We start from the raw sequence: 11650 nt of genomic DNA, 5'->3' as shown, positions 1-11650 counted from the left end.
AAACTTTATGAGGTGGACAATTCAAACACCATATCACTCTAAAACTAGGTACTTCTCCTTTTAGGCAAAAGTTGAGAACATATAATCCAAAGGTTTCTAATGCAATATTCAAAGAAATAGATAAAATGCTTAAATCTCACATCAACTTTCCAATTCATCATTCCACCTAGGTGGTGAATATAGTGCTAGTCAGAAAGAAGAATGGAGAGATAAGGATTTGTGTTGACTTTAGAAACCTTAATCAAGAAAGCTTGAAAGATATTTGTGCCTTACCTATAATAGATCAAATTCTTCAGACAGTTGTTGGCTCATAGATGATGTCCTTTTTATATGGTTTCTTAAGTTATAATCAAATAGAAGTTGCTGAAGAAGATCAACACAAAACAACATTCACAACACCTTGGGGCACTTTAGCCTATAAAAGGATGCCTTTCATCTTAATAAATGTGGGTGCCACCTTTTAGTGAGCCATGAATCCAACCTCTGGTCACCTGCTAAATAAATATACAACTGTGTATCTTGATGACATGATAGTATTTTCTAGAAGGCGAAAAAGCACCTAAAATATTTGAGGAAAATTTTTCAAAAATTAAAGGAAACACAGAATTTCATTGAACTCTAAGAAATTAATTTTTTTTGTAACTAAGGGAAAATTAGTTACTCAGGCACATGGTTTCAAAAGAGGGAATCAAAATTGATCTAGAGAGAGTAAAAGCTATTCATTAGCTATGCCTTCCTATCAATTGTAATGGTGTTAAATCCTTCTTCGGATAGATCAATTTCCTTAGGAAATGTGTACCTAACTTTGTGGAGACTATCAAACCAGTGGCCAAGTTGCTAAGTGAGAAACAAAATTTCAAATGGGATGAACCAGCATCTAAGGCATTCAAAGAGGTGAAAGAGGCTGTTGCTAAAGTTCCAACACTTTTTCATCCTAATTTCAAAAAGGATTTTATAATGTACTGCTACGCATCAAATCATACCATGTCAGGAATATTGCTTCAAAAGAATGACAAAGAAGAAGAGATGCCTATCTCTTTTATGAGTGTCCCATTGAAGAAACATGAGTTGAATTACTCCTTAGATGAAAAAAAAGCCTTTTCTATTGTCAAAGCAGTGAAATATTTTTGGTACTATATTTTACATTCACATTTTTTTAGTTTATGTACCATCTACTGCAGTCAAGAGCATCCTCACATAGCAAGACATAGCGGTGAATAATCGAGCAACTTGGGTAGCAAAATTACAAGAGTTTGAATTGGATATTTGTCCAACCAAGTTGGTTCGAGGGTAAGGACTATGTAAACTTATGGCAAAAGGATAAAAGGAAGAAACACGTCCCAATTGTTTATTTGTTGGCTTGAAAGATGAGTGGTTTTCTAACAAGCTTATTTCTTGACAAATGGGAGATGCCTAGACCATTTAAAGGGAAAAGACTGAAGGAATCATCATTTCAGAGTAGCCAAATTTGTAATTATTGATGATATCTTATATAAGAAAGGCTTAGATGGCATGTTTTTAAGGTGTGTTGATGCTAATTAGCAGGAGAAACTACTGTACACCTTCCACGATGGAGCCAATGGGGACATTTTTCATTAATAGTGACAGTCTTCAAAATTCTAAGAAGCAGATACTATTTGCCAAGTATTTTTAGAGCCACATACAATTGGGTGAGAAATTGTGAGAAATGTAAATTGTTTACTGGAAAACCACAATTAACTGCTCTTCCTTTAAAACCTATGATTATAGAAGAACCTTTTCAACAGTGGGGATTGGATTTTATAGGGCCTATCAAACCAAACTCAAGTGCATGAAGTTGCACAAATATCCTCACTGCTATAGATTACATTACTAAATGGGTTGAAGTGGTTCCTATTAAAGCCACAACATCGCAGGTAGTGTGTAAATTCTTGATGGAAAACATTTTGACCTGTTTTGGTACACTAAACAAAATAGTGACTAACAATGCACACAAATTTTCTTCTCAAGAAATTCAATTGTATTTTTATGATCATGATATCTAGTTGTCTCATGCTTCAGATTATTTTCCTCAAGGCAATGGACAAGCAGAGTCCACGAACAAAAATTTGATCAATATCCTAAAAAAGTTAGTAGATGAAAAGGGAAAGGATTGGCATAAGAAGTTATATGAAGCAATCTAGGCTAATAGAACTTCCCCAAAAAGAGTCATTGGCATGGCTCCTTTTGAACTAGTGTATGGAGTTGAAGCACAATTGTCCTTGCCATTGGAATTGGCCACTTTAAATTTACAAAAGGAAATTGAAGATGGAATATTTCATTCTCCCATTCAAAAGAGAATATTGTACCTCCAGAAAATAGAAGAAGAAAGAAGGGAGTTGGTAGATCACATCACCAACAATCAAGCAAGGGTCAAAAGAATTTTTGATCAAAAAACCAAGCCATGAAGATTCATGAAAGGGGATCAAGTACTACTGTGGGACAAGAGAAAGAAACCTAAAGGAGCTCACACCAAGTTCAAGAGCTTATGGAAAAGCCCATTTGTAATATCTAAAGAACTGGGCTCTAATGAATTCAAACTGCAATATCTTAATGGAGATGATTTTCCCCTATCTTATAATGGACAGGACCTCAAACTTACCAATTCTAAACTTGGTCTTCTTCTCATTGTAAATAACAAGCTTTTTGGGTTTTTTTCTTTCTTTTATTTCGTCTTTCTATTTTTTTCCTTTTCAAGTTAGTCTGCAAAGCCAAAGATCCTGAGTTCATCTATGATTCTTCTAGTCTCATTCCCTAGCTGGAGCCAATTGTTACCACACTCATATTTTTCTCGTGTCTTTAGGCATCTCATGCATGAGTCATTTCTTGATCGTGAAGTTGAACTTGAAGTTCCAATTAACTTCAAGTTCAAATTCATATTCCTTATTGTCTTTTGTGTATCAAAGTCCACATTCACTCTCGTGAGTCAGTCGTGATGAAGTTGAAGTCAAAGTTGAAGTTCGATCATCTCAAATTTCAACTTCAACTTCAATATCATTTTTGTATAGTAACATTATTTTTTCATGCAGGCATTCAATCCTTGAAATAAAAAAGCGAAATGGGCCCTAATGATGATATTTTTCAAGGCATGCAAAATAATAAATAAGGATGTTAAGGAAGCATGTGACTTGACATGGCAAGAGTTGGAGAAAAGGAAAATGTTTCATTTCATGATGACATGGACCATTAATAGGTGTATAGATTTGATGGGCATTAATAACAAATCACTCAAAGGGTCTTTTCTGTTGTGCAGCACACAAATGATAATTATTATATTTACTTTCCATATCTATACTGACATTTTCTTCATAGGTCATCCCTTAAATGCATTACTTAGCCATTTCACTACTCATTTCACCATTTTTAAAAGGAAATCTCGATGTCATCTCGTAGGGAGAATGTGTCATAGGATAAACTTTGTCAAACTGTAAGTGCATCGCCATCACTCTCTATAATTTTTCTTGTGCTTGCTTTTGTTTTGAAAGGTTTTTGTTTGTGTCTTTTAGACCCTGTCACCCCATAAACATTATTTCACCCCAAAATGCCCAAATTGGAAAAACCATGTCTCCTTAGCTCTTTACCTGAGATTCGTGACACATTCCTAGTTAACAAAAGCTTGATCGATATCATTAAAAGACCCAAAAATGCCTAGTTAGGTCCTATATATCAGAAAGTAGTTAATAGTGGATTACTTAAAGCTGCCACATTTCATGCAGCTATTACATGCCCACAATTAATCATAGAATGTGCAAACCACTATGATCCTCACACAAGATTTTTCAAGAAAATTTTAGGAGAAGTTGTAGTCAAAATCAATAAGACCAGTATTTGCTCAGCCCCTAGGATCCCTCATAAGGAACCCTATGAACCATGGACATTTGAGGAGGTAGAACACTTGTATGCTGAAAGGAAAAATAATTATGACAATAAAGTAGCCCAGTCTTGGCTCCTAAAACCAACAGAAGGTGGTTCAAGGTTGCCCAAACCATTGACCATTGAACATTTCATCATAGAAATTTTAGACATTGTGCTTTTGTTGAACAAAGTCAAAGGAAACAAGCATGCCTTTCATTGGGAGACATTGATGTATTTCTTCATCCAAAAGATTGTTGAGGGGGATAAGCTCATTGATTGGGCTGACCTAGTTACTGAGAATTTACACAAGGGTTTAGTGGTTGTCAATAATTTTGGTCCATTTTTCCTATCTTCCATTTTAGTTTATGTCTTGGCAGCATCTAAACAATGGGAAAGCCTTCCACATTCACCATGGATAGATGAAATGCCCATTTACCAATACTATAGTGATCTCTAGGAAGCTACTTTGTGTAAAGAGTTCAGAAGAGTAAATGATGTATTTTTGGTAAGGCTAATTTTTGAGGTTCAAGGTCATGAAAATAATACACTATCTAAGGAAGCAATGCAAGCTATACAAGTCTATGGCTATTTTTATATTCAATTCCCTAGGTTCACATACATCAGGATGGGTGGTTATTGAGGTGAACCATTGAAGCTTCCTCGTTATTGCTTAGACTCTATTATTTTAGCTTAAATATGTAGACAATTTATCTCAGTCGCGAAGTTTTTTGAAATTACCAAGAGGTCCTCTTCTATTCTCTTTCCCATTTAAATTGGTCACTACAAATGCCCTAGTCTAAAGCAAGCCATGTTGACAAGAGCATCGTTGACCCGTCTATGTTTCAAACCTTTCTTCCCTCAAGAAAATTTTGATTACACAAGATTTGTCAGGAACAATTTTAAAAATGCAATTTCTTTTGTTCACATTCCATAGTTAGAAGACTAGGAAAATTGTCCTGATGAGTTTGAAGTAAGAAAAAGGCAATGGTCAAGATTAACAATTAAGCAAATTAATATGTTTAATGTTGATCTTGACACATGCAAACTAAAAGATGAAGATTCAGAAGAAGTGATTGACCCATTTTATATTGACCAAATTGAATGCATGCCTATTCCTAAGATTGATTGGGGAAGAAGAGAAGAAGATGATTTGTTCTCTCACACTAAAGATGTGCTGGCTAGGATTGAACATTGGATAAAATCAAAAATTGTTGTTACCCCTAATCCATCTAGAAAGTCTTCAAAAATGAAAAGTAAAAAGACCTCCCAAAAGAAAAAAGCTATCACTAATCCAAGTGTTCATAGTCTCGTTGCAAGTTCAGTTGAAGTTGAAGCTGAAGCAATTCCACAATCACTTCAACTTAAAGTTCAAGAAAAAATTCCTAAGTCTAAAAGGGTGACTCATTTGAGCACAAAGAAAGCATCATAAAAAAAAGGCAAGAATATAGTGAAACTTGATCTTGCGACTATAGAAGAATCACCTGTGGTAGACAGTGTATCAGAACCCCAAAAGTCACCAATAAATACTGATAGCCAAGACAGTAATCTTGCCTTGGCTTAGTTCTCCCCTACAGCCAATAAGGAACTGGTTACTCCCAAATGGTTGGAGACTTCTATTGAAAAGAAGTGGAGCATGTTGCCTCTTTCAATGACAATTGATGATTTGGTTAGTAAATGTTTGGGGAAAACACCTAAGGTGAAGAAAGCCAAGATAGGATCATGAATCAAATTTGACAAAAAATTAGGGCACTGGTTGGTTGAAATAGCCATGCCACCAGATGTAAGCTTGTGGGAATCTTTAACCCCTCTGGATTGCCAGATAACAAAGGTTGACTTGGGAAAAGGAAACCGTGAAGTGGATATGGAGTTCTTTGAAGCCTCTAATAAGAAAATTCCACACAGGGTGTGGAAGGATGGATAGGATAAACAAGAGATGAAGGAGACAATAAAGAACATGGCACAGTATATCAATGCCATCCTTCACCCTGAAGCAAAGCCCATCAGTCAAATTTCAGCAACTGTCGATGTGTCCTCTGTAACAACCCAACAATCCCTTGATAATCTATAAAAGTACAAAGCAATTGCAAAGACAGCAGAGCAGTGGGTGCAAGGTGTCCTAGCTGACATTGTGAAACACATAAGTCTCTTGGATAAGACTTTGAAAGAGATCTCCGCCATCACCAACAAGGTAGAGTTGAGAATTGAAGGGTACGAGAAAGAAAGAAGCAATTGGGAAAAGGTGGCAATATGGTTGGAAGATATCCAAGAGTTTGGACTGTAGAAATTTCAAGCCCAATATCTTGTTGCTAGTTTACATGAGAAAGCCTTGTATGGAATCAAGGATTGTATTGAATGGAGGAACGAAGCATTGATACAAGGAAAAATTTAAATCAAAGAAAGCCTACAAGAACTCAAGGTTGTACACCAGATAGTTCAAGGAGACCTCAAATGGTTTGGAAAACACTTCGTAGGTAAAGAGGATGACTCCATTGCCCAAGTAGAGGAAGTGATTAAAGAAGTCTAGAAGAAATTCTAGGAGCTCCAAGATAAGAAGATACCAACTAAGCAGGACTTTTCAAACATGGCCCACATTGAAGCCATGTTGATAATCAATCTGAAACACTTGGAAATGCATGAGGATAAAATAGTGGAATTGAAGAAGGAGAAAGAAATATGGAAACAATGACTCACTTACATTGGCCTTCCTCATCAATCCATTATCTCTACATTTTTAACCACCTATGAAGCATGGAAAGTGGTGAGGAATGTAGTTAGTGTGGATGGTGCTACTTGATCAGAATACATAGTTATAGATAGTTGCTTAGTTGTTCTTTCTAGTTTTTACTTTCTTGCATTTCAGTTAACATAGTTGTGTTAACTAAAAAACTATTTTGCCCCTGGCAGGGCAATTTTTGTAATTGTCCAGCCCCATGCCTTATATAAACGTAATAATTAGTATGGCATAGGGTTAATCTCCAACAAACTGATAGACAAAACTATTTTTGTTTTAGGTTTAATATTAAGTTTTCAAAGATAGCATTTCAAATTTTCAACAAACATAAATAGAACTCTATAGTTTGATTTTGCTAAAGGCTTTTGGAGGTAGATATTAATGTCTACTTCTTTGAATCTATATTTTTGAAGATACTATTTATACAAAAAGCATTTGCTTAGTTTTTCATTCATTCTGAGATTGCTTATTCAAATTTTGAGAAGTGAATTTCATTTGATCTGCCTACTTGTTTACTTGACTTTCAATTATGTGGATAATATTGATAGTTAAGATCAAGTTGTTCTTTAGCATTAAAATCTACTTTATATTGATGAAATAGAATAAGTTGATTCAGTACTTTCAGTAGATTATGTTTTGAAAAGATCTTTCCTTTGGGGTAAAAGATCAAAAAACTATTCTTTTTCAATAAAGGTAGCTATGCCTATTTTACTTTAAAAAAATAAAACTTTTAAGCAGAGAATTACTTAACATTCTATAGGAATTCAATCTGTTGGTATGCATTTTTCTCCATTTTGAATATAAAACCATTCGAGAAAAACTATTTACTAATAGAACTGATGATTATCGTGTTTAATAAAATAAGTTACTAATATTTTTTATGATATTGGAATGTAGGTACATCATGAAGAGTAGCCATGCATAAAGATAAAAAGCTAAATAAGGAGCAGAATGAAGAAAAATCTATTCTATTTTTGACACTACAATTTTCAACACTACTATTTTTGACAATATGATTTTTGGTCGTTGTATATTGATGTAATAATGATGAAACACTTGATATATTGTAAATTGAAACTTGCTAATTTAATGTAAGAAACAAAGATGATTTTACTTAATGCAATTTATGTGGTGGGACCTAAAAAATGATGATTTTAATACATATTAACACCAAACTTGCATTGTGCCAAATGCCAAAAACTTAAGAGAGGTTAAAAATAATGTTTTTGATTTTAATACTAACCCTGTTGACACCCTTGTTCTAGCCGTGGAGACCATCCATCGTCCACAGCCACCCCGTACCGAGGAGTCTCCAAGGTGCTCTAAGTGTGTTTTGAGGTCAATCTTTCGAGGGTCGTAACTCAGAGATCGTGAGGGATATTGATGAAACGTCAAATTCTATAGGACAGTGATGTCAAGGCCTAGAAAACCTATCTCATTTTTGAGAGATCACATTCTGTTTGGATTCAGCATAGCAATCTCGCTCGATGCCAAAATTCATAATGTGCCTTAGTTCATAAGTGCACCACAACATAACTTTGAAACTATTGATCTTGGCATCAAATTGCCATATCCATTAGCTCCAAATGGGTTGGTGAACCCTAGTGACACCCTTGTCCCATCCATGGAGACCCTCCATCATCTGTGGCCACCCCATACCGAGGAGTTTCCAAGGTGCTCTAAGTGTGTTTCGAGGTCAATCTTCTGAGGGTCGTAACTTAGAGCCGTGAGGGCTATTGATGAAACATAAAATTCTAAAAGATGGTGATGTTGAGGCCTAAAATAATCTATCTCATTTTTTAGAGATCACATTCCATTTGGATTCAGCATAGCGATCTTGCTTGATGCCAAAACTCGTAATGTGCCTCAGTTCATAGGTGCACTAGAGCATAACTTTGAAATTGTTGATCTTGGCATCGAATCATTAGTGCCATTAGCTTCAAATGGTTGAGTGAACCCTAGTGAAACCCTTGTCCTAGGCACGGAGACCCTCCATCATTTGCATCCACCCCATACCGAGGAGTCTTCAAGTTGCTCTAAGTGCATTTTGAGGTAGATCTTCCAAGGGTCGTAACTCAGAGCTCATGAGGGATATAAATGAAATGTCAAATTTTACAATACGATGATATTGAGGCCTAAAATAACCTATCTCAATTTTGAGAGATCACATTCCATTTGGATTCAGCATAGCGATCTCGCTTGATGCCAAAACTCATAGTGTGCCTCAGTTCATAGGTGCGCCACAGCATAACTTTGAAACCACTAATCTTGGCATTGAATCATCAGTTCCATTAGCTCTAGATGGGTGATTGAACCCTATTGAGACCCTAGTTTCGATCACAAAGACCCTCCATCATCCACGGCCACTCGATACCGAGGAGTCTCCAAGGTGCTCTAAGTGCATTTCGAGGTTGATCTTCTGAGGTTCATAACTTAGAATTCATGAGGGCTATCAATGAAAAATTTAATGCTATAGGATGGTCATGTCAAGGCCTAAAATAACCTATCTCATTTTCAAGAGATCGCATTTTTTTTGGATTTGGCACAGTGATCTCGCTCATTGCCAAAACTCGTAAGTGCCTTAGTTCATAGGTGCACCATAGAATAACTTTGAAACCATTGATCTTGGCATCAAATCATTAGTGCCATTAGCTCTAGATGGGTGGGTGAACCCTAATGACACCCTTGTTCTAGCCACAAAGACCCTCCATCGTCCATGACCACCCTGTACTGAGGAGTCTCCAAGGTGCTCTAAGTGCATATTGAGGTCAATCTTCTGAGGGTCGTAACTCAAAGCTCATGTAGGCTATCAATAACCCCTTACCAAGTTTACTGAATTTTTCTAATTAAGAATTTAAAGTTATAGGAAAAATTTCTCAAAATTGCAAAAGTTGCAAGAGTTGAAAAATTTCAATTTTGCAACTTTTGCAACTTTTTCTTGCAAAGTGAAAATGAAGGCAAAGAGTTAGTTAGGGGTTTGAGCACGACCATACAATGTTGGAAACACTTATACAAGGTGTCAAATGATAACATGCATTAATGAAGCCAGTTTCCATAATGATAGAATGCATTACTTGATGGTTGGATTGAATAAATGAAGTATGGTTCAAAAGTTATGAACGATTGTGTTTGGGTCTATACAAAGGACAACAAGAAGGTATGTTTTGGATGATTGGGTTCCTAAGTTTTGTTAAGTGGATCAGTATGGGTAATCTGATCAATGTGAGAAATGTATAGCTATTATTCATATGGATATGGTATTGGGGAACCAAGTTAAAAAGGTTTGATCTAATCAAGTCCCTAAAGTTGGGATATTTTGAGGTTATGTTGAAATTGAAAAGTTGTAGTGTGAGGATAGTAACAAAGTGAAGGGTAGTTATCAAAGATTATGAGTCTAGGAATGAGTTTGTGGTTGGGAATAGAATCCACGGTTGAGGAGTGGAGTCCTTAAGTGTGTTAAGATTAGATTTGAAGCCAAGAGTTAGTTTCAAGGTTGAAGGTGGAGTTTAAAATTAGATTTGGGGTTATCTGAACCTTGTGTAGGAGGTTAATAAGTGTGTTTATGTCATGATAGCACTTAAAATTAAACATTGCATCCAAATTTGATAATAAAGTTTGTTTAAATGTTATTAAAAAATTATTGCAATTGAATTGAATATAACAAACATGATCAAAATTAATGATATTCCATAAATATGAACAATACACATGATCCACGATAAATTGAACAATACTAGATACTAAATTAATATGTATATCATTGTGCACATAAATGACAAAAATATATATTAAAATACATGTATCCATAGACAAATTACACAAATATAAATCAAAATACATAGATCCATATACAAAATGTGGCTTATCATGCCATCAAAATGTGTATAATATCAATGTTTCTGTAAATAATGTGGCATATGCCATCTCAAAATGTCTCATTACACATCCTATGACAACTATACTATCCTAGGCTACCAGTGGATGATCAAAATGTACCTCTTCACTACACTAGGTGGATCGGATGCCTCCTAAATAAACAAAAAATAAAAATCCAAAGTTAGACTACTAAATTTATATGATTCTTTGCATCTAACATTAAATTACTCAAATGCATAATGATCTTTTTTCAAATGAATATTTATACTATTAAACTTTCATCATAAATAACTCTCTCATTAACCTCTTGTGCTGGTTAGGAGTTCTCTCGTATGCCCTCCGCAATGCTTGTACCTCGCTAATTGTGGCCTATGTTCAAATATGTTTGACAAATGAATCTACAACATAAACTATAACATTATAATTCATAGCATGCTAAATTTATAACATATAATCAAGAATTCAAACTACAACTTACTAGTGTAGGCTCCTCAGGATGTAGTGGCTACATCATCAAAGATACAAAACTCTCCCGTCCAACCTCGTGTGCACTAGGAGTTTCCTATGAGATACAAAATACTAGTTGTTAATATCAAAAAAATCAGTTTTGAATTTATTTATGAAAATAAGAAAATAAAAAATAAATGATACTTATACATACAATGGGGCTCTCAGTGCGAATGGAAATGCCTGAGCATCTATGACGTGGAATTTGTATAGGCTCATTTCCAGTAGCCATGCCCTATACAATAAAGAATGTAATTAAATTTCATTACCACAAAAATTTTACAAGAATGCATCAATATTTAATCAAATAGAAAGCACCTAATTACCTTGCACTTTGTCCCCTAGGAATAGGTGGTACTTGCAAGATAAAAGAAAGATTAGAAACCATATATGCTACAATATCAAATAGAAAAAAAAATGAAAACACAATATAATATACCGTAGATATCTCAAGGCTAAATTTAATAGCTGAGAGTGTGGCATCATCTACTCTAGATGTCTCAACTCCTCCTCAATGATCAACTAAACATGAATGAAGATCACATACATGTATAAGTTAGTATGGCTTAAAAATTAAAAGTACTCTATTATAAAGATTAACTTTAAATCGCATATGTCATAACAAAAAAATTTATACATGTACTAACACAAAAGGAATTCATG

The sequence above is a fragment of the Cupressus sempervirens genome, chromosome 5, assembly GCF_028749045.1.
Source record: "Cupressus sempervirens isolate cs-2001-9-10 chromosome 5, ASM2874904v1, whole genome shotgun sequence".
Taxonomy (NCBI): Eukaryota; Viridiplantae; Streptophyta; class Pinopsida; order Cupressales; family Cupressaceae; genus Cupressus; species Cupressus sempervirens.
Note: the sequence above shows the minus strand (reverse complement) of the source record.